Genomic DNA, 14,341 nt, shown 5'->3' with positions numbered 1-14,341 from the left:
CTATAGAGCAATTTGGCTGTGAACATACACTACTCTTCAAGACAAAGGTAGAATGACCCTGAAGGCAATCCCAAAGCTCCTCTCTGGATGTGGCAATTCAGATCCATGTCCCAATGCCTCACTCCTAGAGACCAATACAGCAACCAGTGTCTTTCCACTCTGTCCTGAGAGCCAGTCCCCATAGCCTCCTCCTTATCTCCTTGAATGCAGACCCCTCATGTAATGTTAATGTGGGTTTTCACCCCCTGGAAATATGCCCAAGAGCGCTTACCTCTTCCACCTTTTTATCAGCAGGGAGACTTTCTATCACATATAAGCATAGCATCTCAGCAACACCTCCCACCTCACCTCTCTTTCTCTCTCTTTTGCTCTCTCTCTCTGTCTTTCTCTCTCTTGCTCTCTCTCTGCCATATGAGGACACAGCAAAAGGCAGCTGTCTGCAAGGCAGGAAGAGAGCCCTCACAGAATTTGATCATGCTGCCTTCATGTTCTCAGACTTCCAGCCTCCAGAACTGTGACAAAATAAATTTGTATTGTTTAAGGACCTAGTCTCTGGTATTTTGTTATGACAACCTAAGCTGACTAAGACACTTATCAAACTGTGTGCAATTGGAAAAGGTACTAAACCTTCTCAGGCTCAGTTTGCTCACCTGTACAACAGGAACAAGAATACCTTCTTCATACAGTTATTAGGAGAACTAAATGAGAGCAAGCATAAAAAGCACATAACTTGAACTCTCCACCACACCTTTCTACTTCCCTAAACTTTATCTTGAAAATAAAACAAGATAGTTTATATAATAGTAGACTAACAACTGGAAATACTTTGAAAAAGAAAAATTACAAAACAAAGGGGTAGGATGAAGATTAGGAGCATAACTAATTGAGAGTATAAGTCATTACTTCATTGTACTAACTTACTAAGTTATTTATGGTATACTAAACCAAAAGTGTCACAAATACAGGCCACTTCAACTAAAAATAATACAATTTAGGAACAACTGCATTGGATGTGAGGGAGGAGAAAAGAGAGCTGAAGACACACATACACACACACACACACACACACAGAGAATATGTTGATTCCTAAAATGCCTTAGTCTTAGAATTATTTCAAAGCAATTAAAACACTTATATTAGGAAATATAGCAGGAGGCAAAGACAATACGAAAGACATTTTAAAATACAAGGTAATTAAAGAAGGGAGCAATTTGAGAGGAGCGGGGGCGGGGGGGCTGGGGAAATGTTGACAAGAAATTAAGATGTTAAAGGAACAAAGTTCAGAATAGCTAATACTGAAAGGTCAAAAGCATGGAATTGTGTCTGCCACCTCCTCTTATTTTCCTGGTCACTATCGTATATTAAAAGTAACCTCTCCTTAGCCACAAAGTCCCATGGGGCATCTTCTACCACAAGATTCTCTTTAATAAAAGGCTCTTCTCACTCTCTTTTCCCAATAAAAGCTCAGATTTGTCCCATAAATTTCTGTCCGAGAGAGCTTGCACAGTCTCAGCCTCCTTGTCAAGCTTCATGGTAGCAATGGATGATTTTTATGAACTCTCCCTAGTTTGGGGCAAGATGACTTTGAGGGTCTTGACCATTTTTAAGAACTTACAATTCTCCTAGTAGTATTATGCTTATGTTTCTCCAAGGCCCTTCCAGCACCTTCATCTTACTTTAATAATGATCCCATCATTTGTTGCTACCTTTAGGAGATCTTTCAAGAATGCAAGACGGGCAAATTTATTCTATTAGAATATCAGTAAAGTCAATCCTTTTATATAATAAATCCTGACAATCATATAGAAAATGGCATTGATATATGTTTACAATGTGTTTGCATATGCATTTCTAAGAAAAAGGGACTCTAAAAAACAAATATGAAAAGTAAGACAGAATTAATTAGTGAGTGCTTCCTGACCCAAAAGTGTGCAATATAAGGTAGATCTTTGGGGTACAACACATCTTCCACAATGGATACTGCCTGAGTGGGGAGCCAGTGCCACGATGTTAAAGGGGTCCCTGCCACAGCACCCCGAGGAAGGAAGTAGCCTTAAGAGTTGCAGACATCCAAATTTCTTTCTTTTTTTTTTTTTTGTTTTTTTTTTTTGAGACAGAGTCTTGCTCTGCTGTGTAATCCAGGCTGGAGTGCAGTGGCATGATCTCGGCTCACTGCAAATCCCACCTCCTGGGTTCAAGCGATTCTACTGCCTCAGCCTCCTGAGTAGCCGGGATTACAGGTGTGCACCACCACACCTGGCTAATTTTTGTATTTTTGATTGAGACGAGGTTTCACCATGTTGTTCAGGCTGGTCTCGAACTTCTGGCCTCGTGATCTGCCCGCTTTGGGCTCCCAAAGTGCTGGGATTACAGGCATGGAGCCATGGCGCCACAAATATCCAAATTTCTATGCCTGTACTCTGTGAATCTGTCCACTTGTCCACAACTGACTAGGCCAGAATGGGCTCCTCACCAAGACCAGCCAATCTCTAAAAAGTGAGCTGAAGACGGAAATGAGCATTCACAACAAGTCTGAGTCACGTTAATGATCAGACCTAGAAGAATCACCCATGAGCCACTGCTGCTGGCGGACCATAGACAACTGTCCTTTGAGGTTCCTGATTACCATGCGATGTGGCTGTTCCATGGCTTCCAGTCCACCCATGAAACCTGCTTGTTTTATTTCTCCTCTGCACAAGAGGCCTCGCCACAGGGCCAAGATTTCTTATCTCCACTTGTATCCTCTAACCACCTAGCCTAATCCTCACAGAGAGAATATAGTTAGCACACGAACTCTCTCTAACCATTTCTGTTCATAGGATATTTTCATCAGAAAACCTTCCTTGACTATTTCAACACTCAAGTACCTTTTCGGCAGCAGGTACCTCTGCCACTTCCGTTAAGTGTTTACCTTGGACTGCCGTGTATTGACAGTCAGTTACTTAATCTGTCTATGTCTTGTCTCCCAAATCAATGATGAGTTTTTAGAGGAGAAAGAACTCTGTGTCTGACATAAAGTTGACCAGCCATCTTCAAGAGAGTTTAGGCTGAAAATTGCAGCTCATCGGCCCTTTTTTCCATGGATGAACAAATAGCCTCTTCCGCCTGAGACAAAAATGACCCAAGCCTGGTACTGTTTCTTTTTATTTACTTATCTCTCTCAGAAAACCTACATTCACGAACCACTTGTATAATGTGTTCAACATATTTAGAAGTCAGAATGCTTTCTTGGCCACTTGAGAGTGTATTGAACCAGGCCTGTTACTCATGCTTCTTATCTTATTTATCTTATTATCTGCTCTCTCTGCAAATCTACATCATCATGTGAGTCTTAATAAAAATAATCAGAGTTACTATATTTGAGAATATTGGCCCAACCAATTTGCCGCCCTGGTGCTCTGTACAACCCCAAGGGCTCTGTGAAATCTTTCAAGGTTTCCCAGGAAAGTAGAAGAAATGAAAAGAGCAGAGTGGGTGAGACTCTAAGCCACAACACTCCCCTTTAACATTTTGATCTGTTTTCCATATTGGGCACAATAAGATTTATTCTACAGCCCTAAACAAAAATGAAAACTTGCCTGTACAGTGGGACTTGAGGAATCTAACTTAGCCCCCTGACAAAAAGCAGTCTTTCTACCTTTAGAGTTTTCCTCTTTTGAAGTGAGGTTTTGTGCCTAGGGTTTTAAAAAGCCAGTACACTGGTATCAGTCTTGGATGCTCCATTATATAGCATTGCCTGTTAGAACTTGCATATCACACTCTGTTAAACTTGCTGCACAAATGAGACATATCCAAAAGGAAAGTTCCAATGGTCGGCCTGGGAAAAAAACTAGATAAAGACCCTGGAAGTTCTATCTTAAGAAATTCTTACCAGCATTTCCCAAGGGGGGCAGGCAGGAAACAGCCTAAGGATTAAACCAACATGGGAGGGTGGTGGGTGCAGGGAGAGGGAGTTTTATACAATTGTCCCTTGCATGGGAAACAGAGGCCAATAAAGGCAAACCTCACAATGACTCTGCGGGAATCCAGGACTTCCCAGCGCTCAAAATTCACAAGCTTGCTGAGTATATCTTATCTTGACTTTTACAAGGAAAACAGTTAACCATTATAAGTTAACTATTTGTTCAGAACGCTCACTCCTCCATTCCACAACCAGTACATGTCAGGTTCTTTCCAATAGTAATATTCCTCCTTGAGGAATATTCAGCAGAAATAGACCAATCAAAACCCGTAACACTAAGTTTATTTACAAATATATACAAGCTGCAGGAAAGTACAGACCAGAAATGGGGCTGTATCTTCTTTTTAGAAACCACTCTCACATTCAACAAGATATCTGTTTACAGGCAATATAAAACCTGATTAAGGCTTAACAAAAACTAAGTCCACATGAAAGGAAATGTGGATATATGTGGATCGATGCTTTGTTAGGTTGATTTTTGTGTAAGATTGTGTATATATATATCAGCTATGAATTGCATTTAGAGGTACAACAATTTGTCACAAACCTATAAAATATTTTTCTACCCAACGTTACCCAATTTCTTACTTCTGGTAGACCAGGCATTTGATTAGAGTCTTCACTGAACTTCACTGTGGAAAGGACACAGCACCTGTAATCATGCTTACCTCCTACTATAGCCACTAGCATTGTCCAAGAACACACTGAGCTTTTGCAGTGCTACATTCCTTGGCAATTATACTCACTCTTCTCTTTCTTTTCTATCCTCAGACCCCCACCTCCATCTCCATCTTTCACTCAGTGAAAATAATTCTACTTGCATCTTTTTCCCACAAGGATCTATGTTTTTCTTATATTTTCATTCTCCTAATGTTTAGCAGGTCAACTGCAGTTGGTCTCATCAACAAATATAAGCCACATGTCAAAATGGTTTAACACAGTGTTAAATCCTGGCCTGAGTTTAGCTCTGGCTCTGTGAACTTACCCTCAATGCCAAATGTCACATTTGATGTAGAAGCAACTGCTGTGCTGTTTAGATGTTCCTGACACCATTTGAATCCATTACTTCATTGAGAGATTTTGCTCAACATCTTTTTCCTTCTATGGATGAATTAATTGTGCCCAACACTGACCATCCTCACTCCAGAGCCCAGACTAGCTATGACAACCCAGTCAACAACTCCACTCCCTCCCGATTTATAGTTGGAGAGTCAGGCAATCTGCACCAGCAGGATAATAAAGATTCATTAAAGGGAAAGGAGACTGGGCAGATTTTTCTCTTCACTTCCCCTAGAGGGAACCATAGGAAATTGCTATTTCTATAAGCTGAAAGTGGTCAAACATCAGCAATGTTGTGTGCTTCAGCCCAATACATGAAAAAATATATTCACAATTCAAAAAAATAAATTACAAACTTCATCTTGCCCAATAAATATGAAAATGAAAGGTGTCTTGAAAGATTCGTGCACGTCTAAGAGCACAAGAATGGCAATGTTCTTTAGGGCTTTATATGCTTAAGGACTTACGCTCTCAATGCCTTGTGTATTTAAATACTGAACAAGAGCGATAGATCCTTTGCCCCACAGCTGAGGAAATAAAAGCATCACACGCAGGCAAGCAAGGCTGATGGAAAAACATGAGAGAGAAGGACACTTTTTAAATTTTGCTCCACAATCCAGAAGGCTGATTCAAGAGGGTGCTTCATTGTGGTTAGTAATTCATCCAGACATGAACCTCAGGGAGGGCACCACCCTCCCACAGGGCATGACATGAGGTGCTGGCCCACAGACACATGACTAATGCAAGGTCATCCCAGGGTCTACAGGCTGAACAAGTCGTGAACCTCAGCCTTACCAATGTCGGGCCATTGCTTCATAGGAGCTGCATTTCCTCTTTAAAAGGCAAGACCAAGAATATAAAACCAAAGACCTCCATGGCCCCAACCAACCCATCTTAGGAACACAGAGTCTCCTTTCAAGAGATCCAACTTCCTTTAGAAATTCTGGCATTTGGTGGGTAATGTTATGTCTCTTCTTCAAAGGTTATCTTCTGCTTTTTACTCTCTCCGAGTTTTAAATGAAAGAGCCCTCCCTATAAAGTAAGATATACCTGCAAGCACACATATGGCATTTGGGCTAGATCTCAAGTATAAGAATTAAGCAAAACATAAGGCCTAAATGTGCAGTGAATTAAGAGTATGGTTTAAAAAAATCATTTCAATAAATCAAACTTTATTTAACATGCCCAGAGAAAACACCACTATAAGGTTGTAACTTCACGGCATTATATTGTTATGGTCCCATAATTCCTAGACTTTTTCCCCAAAATATAATTTTTAAATCAAAATAATATTTAAGTTCCTTTTAAAAGAAATACAGCTTAAAAATGTGTGTGGGCTATAAAACTAGACACTATACATGCATATCTGAAAGATGTATACCCAATCTTACTCTCAGAGCTGTGCTTCCATCCTCACAAACTTTTGAAACCATTTAAAAAGCTTATTCCAAGTCTATTTATAAAGGAAAACAAATGGGAATATGTAGGTATAATTTAACAAAATCTCTTGCCTTTAAGCAAATGGAACAAAAGAATGGCGTATTTAATTGAAACCCACAAGCTCCCAAACTTCATTTCAGGCACCAGTTTACATAACCGTTTTTACCTTACTTTGACTAGAGTCCCTACTGATAAAAAGAGTTCCATGTTAAAACTCCTCTGCCTTTCCACACTACAAAGTTTATTTCTCTTAACAAGTATTTGTTGAGCACCTAGAAGATGCATAGCTAAAAGCTCAATGTTGCTGTAAAAATAAAAATATAAGAGACAGCAACTTCCAGGAAACATCCTATAGAGAGAAAAACCACAAGGCAATAAGTCAGTTTCCCACAGCATGCTCCTAGGAACACACACTACTTGATTTAATAGCGTTTATATGAAAAAACAATTCAACCACTAAATAGTTTTGAGAACTGTAAGCTTGAACAAAGTTAAATAATTTTCTTTTTTGTCAGCTCTCTCAGAACCTTGACTGGGCTAATATGAATTGCAAATCTCTAAGACAGGGATGCACGATGCAGTCCTTCCTGTATTACTTGATTGTGAACACCTTTTTATGTGCATCATCTTCCACCAATCACACTTGGAGAAACACTAAGTTAAGTGATATCGTCTGTTCTCTTCACTTAAGAAGTTTTGAGGACAGAGACAGAGTGGAATGTTTGAGAAAGACTTCCAAAGAAGACTGAATTTAAACTGAATTCTGGGCTGGATTCTCAGATAAAAATAAAATTTGGATAGGCCCAGGGGAAAAAAAAAAAGAGAGAGAGATTTCTTATGAGAGAAGACATGAACGCACCAAAATTTAGAGTTAGGAATGAGCATGGCACATTTAGAAGTCAGTCAGCAAAGAGAAAATTTTTCTAATTGTCCTAACAACTCTGAAAGATAGACATTGCAGCGATCACTTTACAGATAAAGAAACTGAGAATTGCAGAGATGAAGAAATTTGCCAACTTCTTGTAACCAGTAAGTAGCCAAGCAGGCATGTGAACCCAATTTCTCATCTTCAAAATGGAAACTGAGTTAATTTTGAGACTCAGCACTTATAATCTTGTCCAATTACAAAGCCTATGCTATTCATATCAAGAGATCTCACAAGATCGAATGAAAAAAAAATTCATGTAAATATAAATGCATGTCAAATAAGAGTAAAATAGTGTGATTCCTACAAAAGGGTAGATATTGATTGTGCAGGACTTTAAAAGCTAATATGGATTTTCTGGGAATTTTTATATATTAGAGACAGTAGAGTTTTCTGAGTGTTGGAGATTTCTCGGGAGGAGATTGATAATGAAACTTTTGGATTAGGAAGATAAGTTCAACCATGGTGCTCAGGGCAGATTAAAGGAGGAAGGAAACAATCTGAGATGCCACTGGAGGTTGTTTCAGTAATTCTGACATGAAGGGATGGCAAGCAGGAAGAGGATGCTGGCAGTAAAAGTGAGATGGGAGGAACCGATGGTGGAGAATGATGTCTAGCCGTTCAAAGGGAAGATTAGAGGCATTTGGTGATGCTTGGTGATGGAAGGTAGGTGACAAAGGAGGCAAGAGTCCAAAGTGGGTTTTCTGCCCTTTTCTTGACACTCTTTACCCACGAGTGGAGGTGCAAACAATGAGCTGTTGACACGGCCACTGAACAGAGAAGGAAAGGGCGAGCTGATACTGGCATTGGACAGGGTTCCATGATGGATGGGGGGCTGAGTTACCACCAAGAATTCACATAAACAGGTGCATATATGTGTTTCCTCAAGCAGTGACTATTCAAAACCACAAGTGCTATTCTGCAGAAGTTCCAAAACTTTTCTTCTATGTTAAAGAAGGGGTCCTTATTCTGAGACAGGGTTGAGCATCACTTGTATAAAGGTCAAGGTGACAGTGTCTAGCGCGGTAGTTCTAAGCTGAATGACTTTGAGAAAATTCCTTCAACTCTTTAAGTTTCAGTTTCTCATCTTCAAAAATGGAAGAGATGACTTAAGAAGTTCATTTGAGGCAGTAAATTCTGTAATTCTCATAATCAGCACCAAATGACAGATCTTTGACTAAAGTTAAATGGCTTTGGAATAAGCTATTTTCTGGCCCATCCCACCTTTCTTTTCAAGCAGAACAGAGTTATGCATATGTGAAAATTCTCATACTCCTCAGGCATAAATCCGATCTTTATTTCAGTTCTCCAGGCTACTAAGCCAAGTCTCCACGGCCAGGCCATGTGGAGTGACTGGTGATAATTAGGTTGTGACCAACAGCTACATTTCCTTCTAAAACAAAGGGAGCTTTGCAAAGTACACCAGACATTTACTAGATGAACCAGTCTTTGCAGAGAAGTCATAGCATTTTGCTTTCACATAGATACATGAGTGGATTGAGACTCCAACACATAATAAATGCCTACATCTCAATTATCCCTTTTGTTTATTAGTAGAAATCTGTCCATGAGTATGTAATGATGCACTATAGGAATATAAATTTCCCTGGCAATGGTCAAACAAGCATTGAAAAGCTCTGGTCAAATCACTTTGACTTGTTTGTTGAATTCACCCTTTTTCTCCCCACAGGACCCACATAACCATGCTTTCTGGTTGACACAAACAGAACTCTTTGAGAGCCCCAGGATGGAGTTCATTTATATATCCAAAATCCTGACAGCATGTTCACACTCACAACATTTGTGCTTTTGAAAGCCCATCAAATAAAAGGCAAAAACATGTGTGATCAAGAAAGCTATAAACTGACCACGAAAGGGCAGAGACCTTGGCTGGGAAGCCACAGGATGTGCATGGAATGATTATTGCCAGAATACGGAGCTGGACATATCACTCTTGTTGTTTCCTCACATGAGCCCAGCAAGGTGCTGCTTTCTGTCAACTGCATGAGCCAACTCCCACGGGAGCCTGCTCAAACGGAAAACATAGATAGTGCACGGGCCGCAGTCAGCCCCCCTTCACGCTGTGTTCTCCCTAGAAATGAGAATGGGACTGCAGCCAGGGTATGGGTGGGGTGAGGATAAAGGAGATCCAGTTGACTCTGAAACAATTAATAAGACTGGGCTCCACGTGTCAAAAAGGAATTTATCACTAACACTAAATGATTCATTACCACCAAATGATGACATTTGCTTTTTTCTCCTTGTTAGAGTGAGGTAAGAATGGGGCAGGAAAGATCCTGGGTCTAAGATTGGTTTCCCTCAGAAACAGATCTTAAGACAGCGATTTGCTTTGGGAGGTCAAGGTAGGCGGATCACAAGGTCAACAGATTGAGACCATCCTGGCCAACATGGTGAAACCCTGTCTCTAATAAAAATACAAAAATTAGCTGGGTGTGGTGGTGCATGCCTGTAGTCCCAGGTACTTGGGAGGCTGAGGCAGGAGAATTACTTGAACCCGGGAGACGGAGGTTGCAGTGAGCCAAGATCATGTCACTGCACTCCAGCCTAGTGACGGAGTGAGACTCCGTCTCAAAAAAAAAAAGACAGTGATTTGAACGCAAGTAGTTAACAGAAAGAAGGTCCTAAGAAGTGCCAGGAGGAAAGTGTGAACATGAGCAAGGAGGAAAAGCCAGTACAGGGTACACTGTTAGTACATAGACCAGATGCTGTGGGTACCTGAGTCTTAACCCCTCTGGGTACATCTAGGATACAGGGTGGATCACATCCCAGAATCTCAGAGTTATCCCGCTGAAGAGTGAGGAAATAGGAGTATTTATTCTCCAACTCCAGTTCATCATGGATGATGGCCACTCCAGGTGCATTCACTGCCTGGCAATTCCCACCGCCCACAGGCAGTCCATGAGAAGCCCTCAGGCAGGCTCCCAGTGTTTGCAGTGGGATGCTGCCATCCACTTGCACTGTGATGATGAGTGCCAAGGAGGTATGATCAAGGCTCTGACAACATCTGCTAAAGTCTGCTGGAGAAGCTGAGGGCACCATTAAAAACCATTGGTAATGAGAGGTTTGTCATTCCTTCAAATACCATCCAGCTCCAGTTGATACTATCTAAAGAGTGGAGTGGCAGCCTCTTTAAAACCTGATAATAGGAGACAGGGCTCAAACCAGCTTTTACTGTGCGTGGTTATGTTCCACTCCCACCACAACTGCACTTGGATCACCAAAGTTGTTTAAAGGAGCTCCTACTTCCAGGCCTGCCTGCCTCCCACCTGTCTCCTCCACACATACACCTGCCAGGCTAAACTTATGGACATTATGAAGACCACAGACACATTCAGTTTAATGCCTAATTAAATGCAATACAATCATTGTATTTTTATAAGTCTTTTTATAAAACTGAATCTACAAATCAGAAAGAATCCTTCGTCACACTCCACATCCCAATTTTGATGGAACAAACTGTGGTCACAATATGAACAATTTCCAGAATATTTGGTTAAGTTAGAAAAAAGAAAAAAACCTACATACAGACCAGCATGTAATGTCTGCTGCTGTTTGTGTAGAATGAAGGGGGCTAGAGATCAAGAGATGGATGGAGAGACAGATGGACAAATAGGCAGGTAGAAATATAGAAATATAGAGAGATATATAAATATACAGGCCTAGATATACTATCTCTGGAAAGATACACTGGGAACAATGATTACCTTTAGGGAAGAAAAACGGAAAGTTAAGGTAGAAGAGAAACTTTTCACCATTTACCAATGTATATTATTTGGTTTTTTTATCATGTGTATGCATTAATTTTTAAATTAATTAACAGTTAAAATGGAAAGCAACGGACAAATAAATACGGTCCCAGTTTCTAGCCCACCCCTTCTACTCCAGCCAGACTTTCTCCTACCTACCCTCAAATGAGCAATATTTATTCTCAAAATGTTTAGGTTGCTCCTCTGGGAAATGCTTTCCTCACTGCTGCTGCTGCTTCAAATCCTGCTCAACTCAAGTCCCACTTGCTCCAAGAAATTTCTCTCTAGTAATTCCAGGCCAGTTTGACCACTGACCACCACCACCAAAACCTACAACCTTTCTTTACTTCACAGCAAGCACTTGGGCCTTGAACAATATAATCGAGATCACTATTCGTGTTCTCTAATTCACATGCCTTGGGCGGAGGTGCCCATGAGAACCTGAGACTCACTCTCTGTAAGGAGGTCCACCAGGATCCACTGGGGATGGAGAGCCACCTCTATGGCACAGAAGTTGTCTTACCAAGAGCAGCACAGGCCAATCCCAGCAACCTTCAGCTAAATCAGGGACTGAACAGAGCAGCAAGCACCCTCTTGCTGTCTTCAAGGTGTCAAAAGCTAGCTTTGGAGAGCATGTACTGCAAAGAGAGGGTTGGAGCAGGAAAGGAGAGAAGTGAAACAAAGAAAGCCCCCTGGGCTATGCAGGAAACAATGCCAGTGACTCACCGAAGTGGCCCAGAAGCCCCACCACATTAGATTACAGAAAAGGAAAGCCTTGAGGGAGTGTTTTACGATAGCAGGAGGGTCTTCTGTCTTTTGTGCACAGTAAAAGATGTGGACATGTCCATTTGGAGGGTGAAACGGGATGACACTCAATGGCTCTGGAAGAAATGGAGGAAGGCAATTCAGGGCTTGGGCAGGGGGGGACTCCAGGTAGAAAGAGAAAGATGCCATCGTGGCAGGGGGCAGGAGAAAGTCCCCGTTTAATAGCATGACAGGAAAAAGTTGACTTTGGAAAACAGGTAAGAAAGATAAGGTTTTGGAATCAATTTTCTCAGCAGTATGTAAGCTGGCATCATCTTCAGGGAAATCTATGTTACTAATCAGCACCTCCTAATTCCTGCCCTTGGTGGATCCTCGCTGTTTAGTCTTTTTCCTCAGCCTTTCTATATTTCAAGTACTGTGAGATCTTACTCTACTAAAATTCAGGTTCTTGAAGATCCTAAGTCCTTTGCCCTTTATTTCATGTTTAGTGAAATTATTTGCTTCTTTATATACAAGCACATTTCTAGGTCAGAATTCCTTCTTGAAGATGTATAATCCCTCTTCAATTAGAAAATGCTGTTTTCCCAGCTGTTTTCAAAGACTAAAACTGTAACAGACTTGAAAGGGCTTCTAAGTCACAAATCAAAATTTATTTCCATCCAGCTTAATGCTATCTAAACATGTCTAGTTTTTGTCTCTCTTTGCATTTAAAGTTTTCATTTTATCCAAATGAAGTAGTCGGTGGTTCTGAAGCGGTTTTGTGTTCAATATAAAGTTTACTTTTGTTCAAGTCTTTTCTTTTCTGGCCTTGGTACTAGGTTTTCCAGTTCACGTATAAAGAAAGCTATCCAACTATTTTTGGAAGAACAATGCATTTTGGTAATCTACCAGGATGATTTGATGTTGAAGTTATTGCAGCTTTTCAGATATCCAAGTCCTTGTACATGATCAATTAGAGCTGAAAATGAAGTCGAAATGTTCCTGGCATGCCAAGTACACTGTCACTGTTGTAGAAATAAGATGTTTGTTGTTACTTTGTTGAACACATATTGCCAATCAGTTTGGTAATACTGAAATTCTCTATGATTTTTCAGTTATTGTCTATCATTTTAGAGCAATCTATTGTTTTCAGAATTGAAGCTCAAGGCACGTTAGATTAAAGAAAGTGACTTTTGGAATCTGAACAAGAAAATTTTCTAGGGCAAAATAATACCTACAAAATCACTTCTTAGTAATTTCTTCAGTCTGTCAGTGACATTCTATATGACGTCTTCTTTTGCTCTGTTAATTGAAGAACTGGCAATCTGGGGCACTTTCCCAAGTAATAAAAATGAGGGAATTACAGCCTAGGGACATGAAGAGGAAAAGAGAGGTAATTGTACTTGAAAGCACAGTATTTGGCCCACAGTAAACCATCAGTAGTAGTGTCTATTGAATCTTGTATAACAACAAGAAGGTTGAAAAGAACAATATGAGAAATTCAGTCCAAAAGTTAAGAAATAACCACTTCTGAGTAAGAACCTAAATGAACATTTAAAAAAATTTCCTTCCTGTTACTATGGCTTTGAAAGTCTCTAAGTAGGAGGAAGGTCTTAATCTTATTCTGATGATACCTGAATCCCTGGCCCTCAAACTAGTCTGCCATGTCTTCTGGCCAGTATTGGGAGCTGGATGTGAGACAGAGATAAACAGCATGGCCAAGGAGGGACAATAATACAGTTAGTTGTAGAAGCTGGGCCCAAATAGGGCATAGAAAAACAGGAGAAGACAAAGACCTTTTGTTTCCATTTAAAGTATACTCCAGAATTCATAGTCCCAATAGATAGAGATACCTATTCCTCACAGAAGAAAGAAAAGAATGAAATAAGCAGAATTTCATTTATTATATACATTTTTATATAAATTCAAATTTGTATTTTTGTAGAAATTCTCCCTTTTCCACCATTTTTTGATCCTCGAGCAATCCTAAAGTGGAACCTAGAGAAGAACAAGTTCCCCAAATAAAGGTTGGGATGGGCGGATGAGTAGAGGACAAATCTTTTTTTCAGATTCAGGAAAGTTCTAGATATTTCTAAAATGTCCCTCGAGTCTTTCTTGCTCATCATAATAAAAACAAAAAAACAAAAATGCAATAGCAACACATACTATATACCAGGCACTGTGACAACTGTTTCCCATGTAAAAGCTTATTGAATCCTCCCAACCACTAAGTGTAATAGATACTAGGACCTCACTTTACAGATGAGGGAATTGAAGTTCACAGAGGTTAAACAACTTGCCCAGGATTAAGTTTACACAGCTAGGAAGTGGTGAAGGCAAGATTCAAATGCAAGCTGTGGGAATTCAGAATATGCTTTCATTGTAATGGGTGTGCCTTCTTCCCACTGTCCTAGTTAGAGGTCACTTGGATTATTCCCCTTGGCT

This window comes from Hylobates moloch, unplaced genomic scaffold, assembly GCF_009828535.3.
Source record: "Hylobates moloch isolate HMO894 unplaced genomic scaffold, HMol_V3 SCAFFOLD_1, whole genome shotgun sequence".
In the NCBI taxonomy this organism is placed as follows: domain Eukaryota; kingdom Metazoa; phylum Chordata; class Mammalia; order Primates; family Hylobatidae; genus Hylobates; species Hylobates moloch.
Note: the sequence above shows the minus strand (reverse complement) of the source record.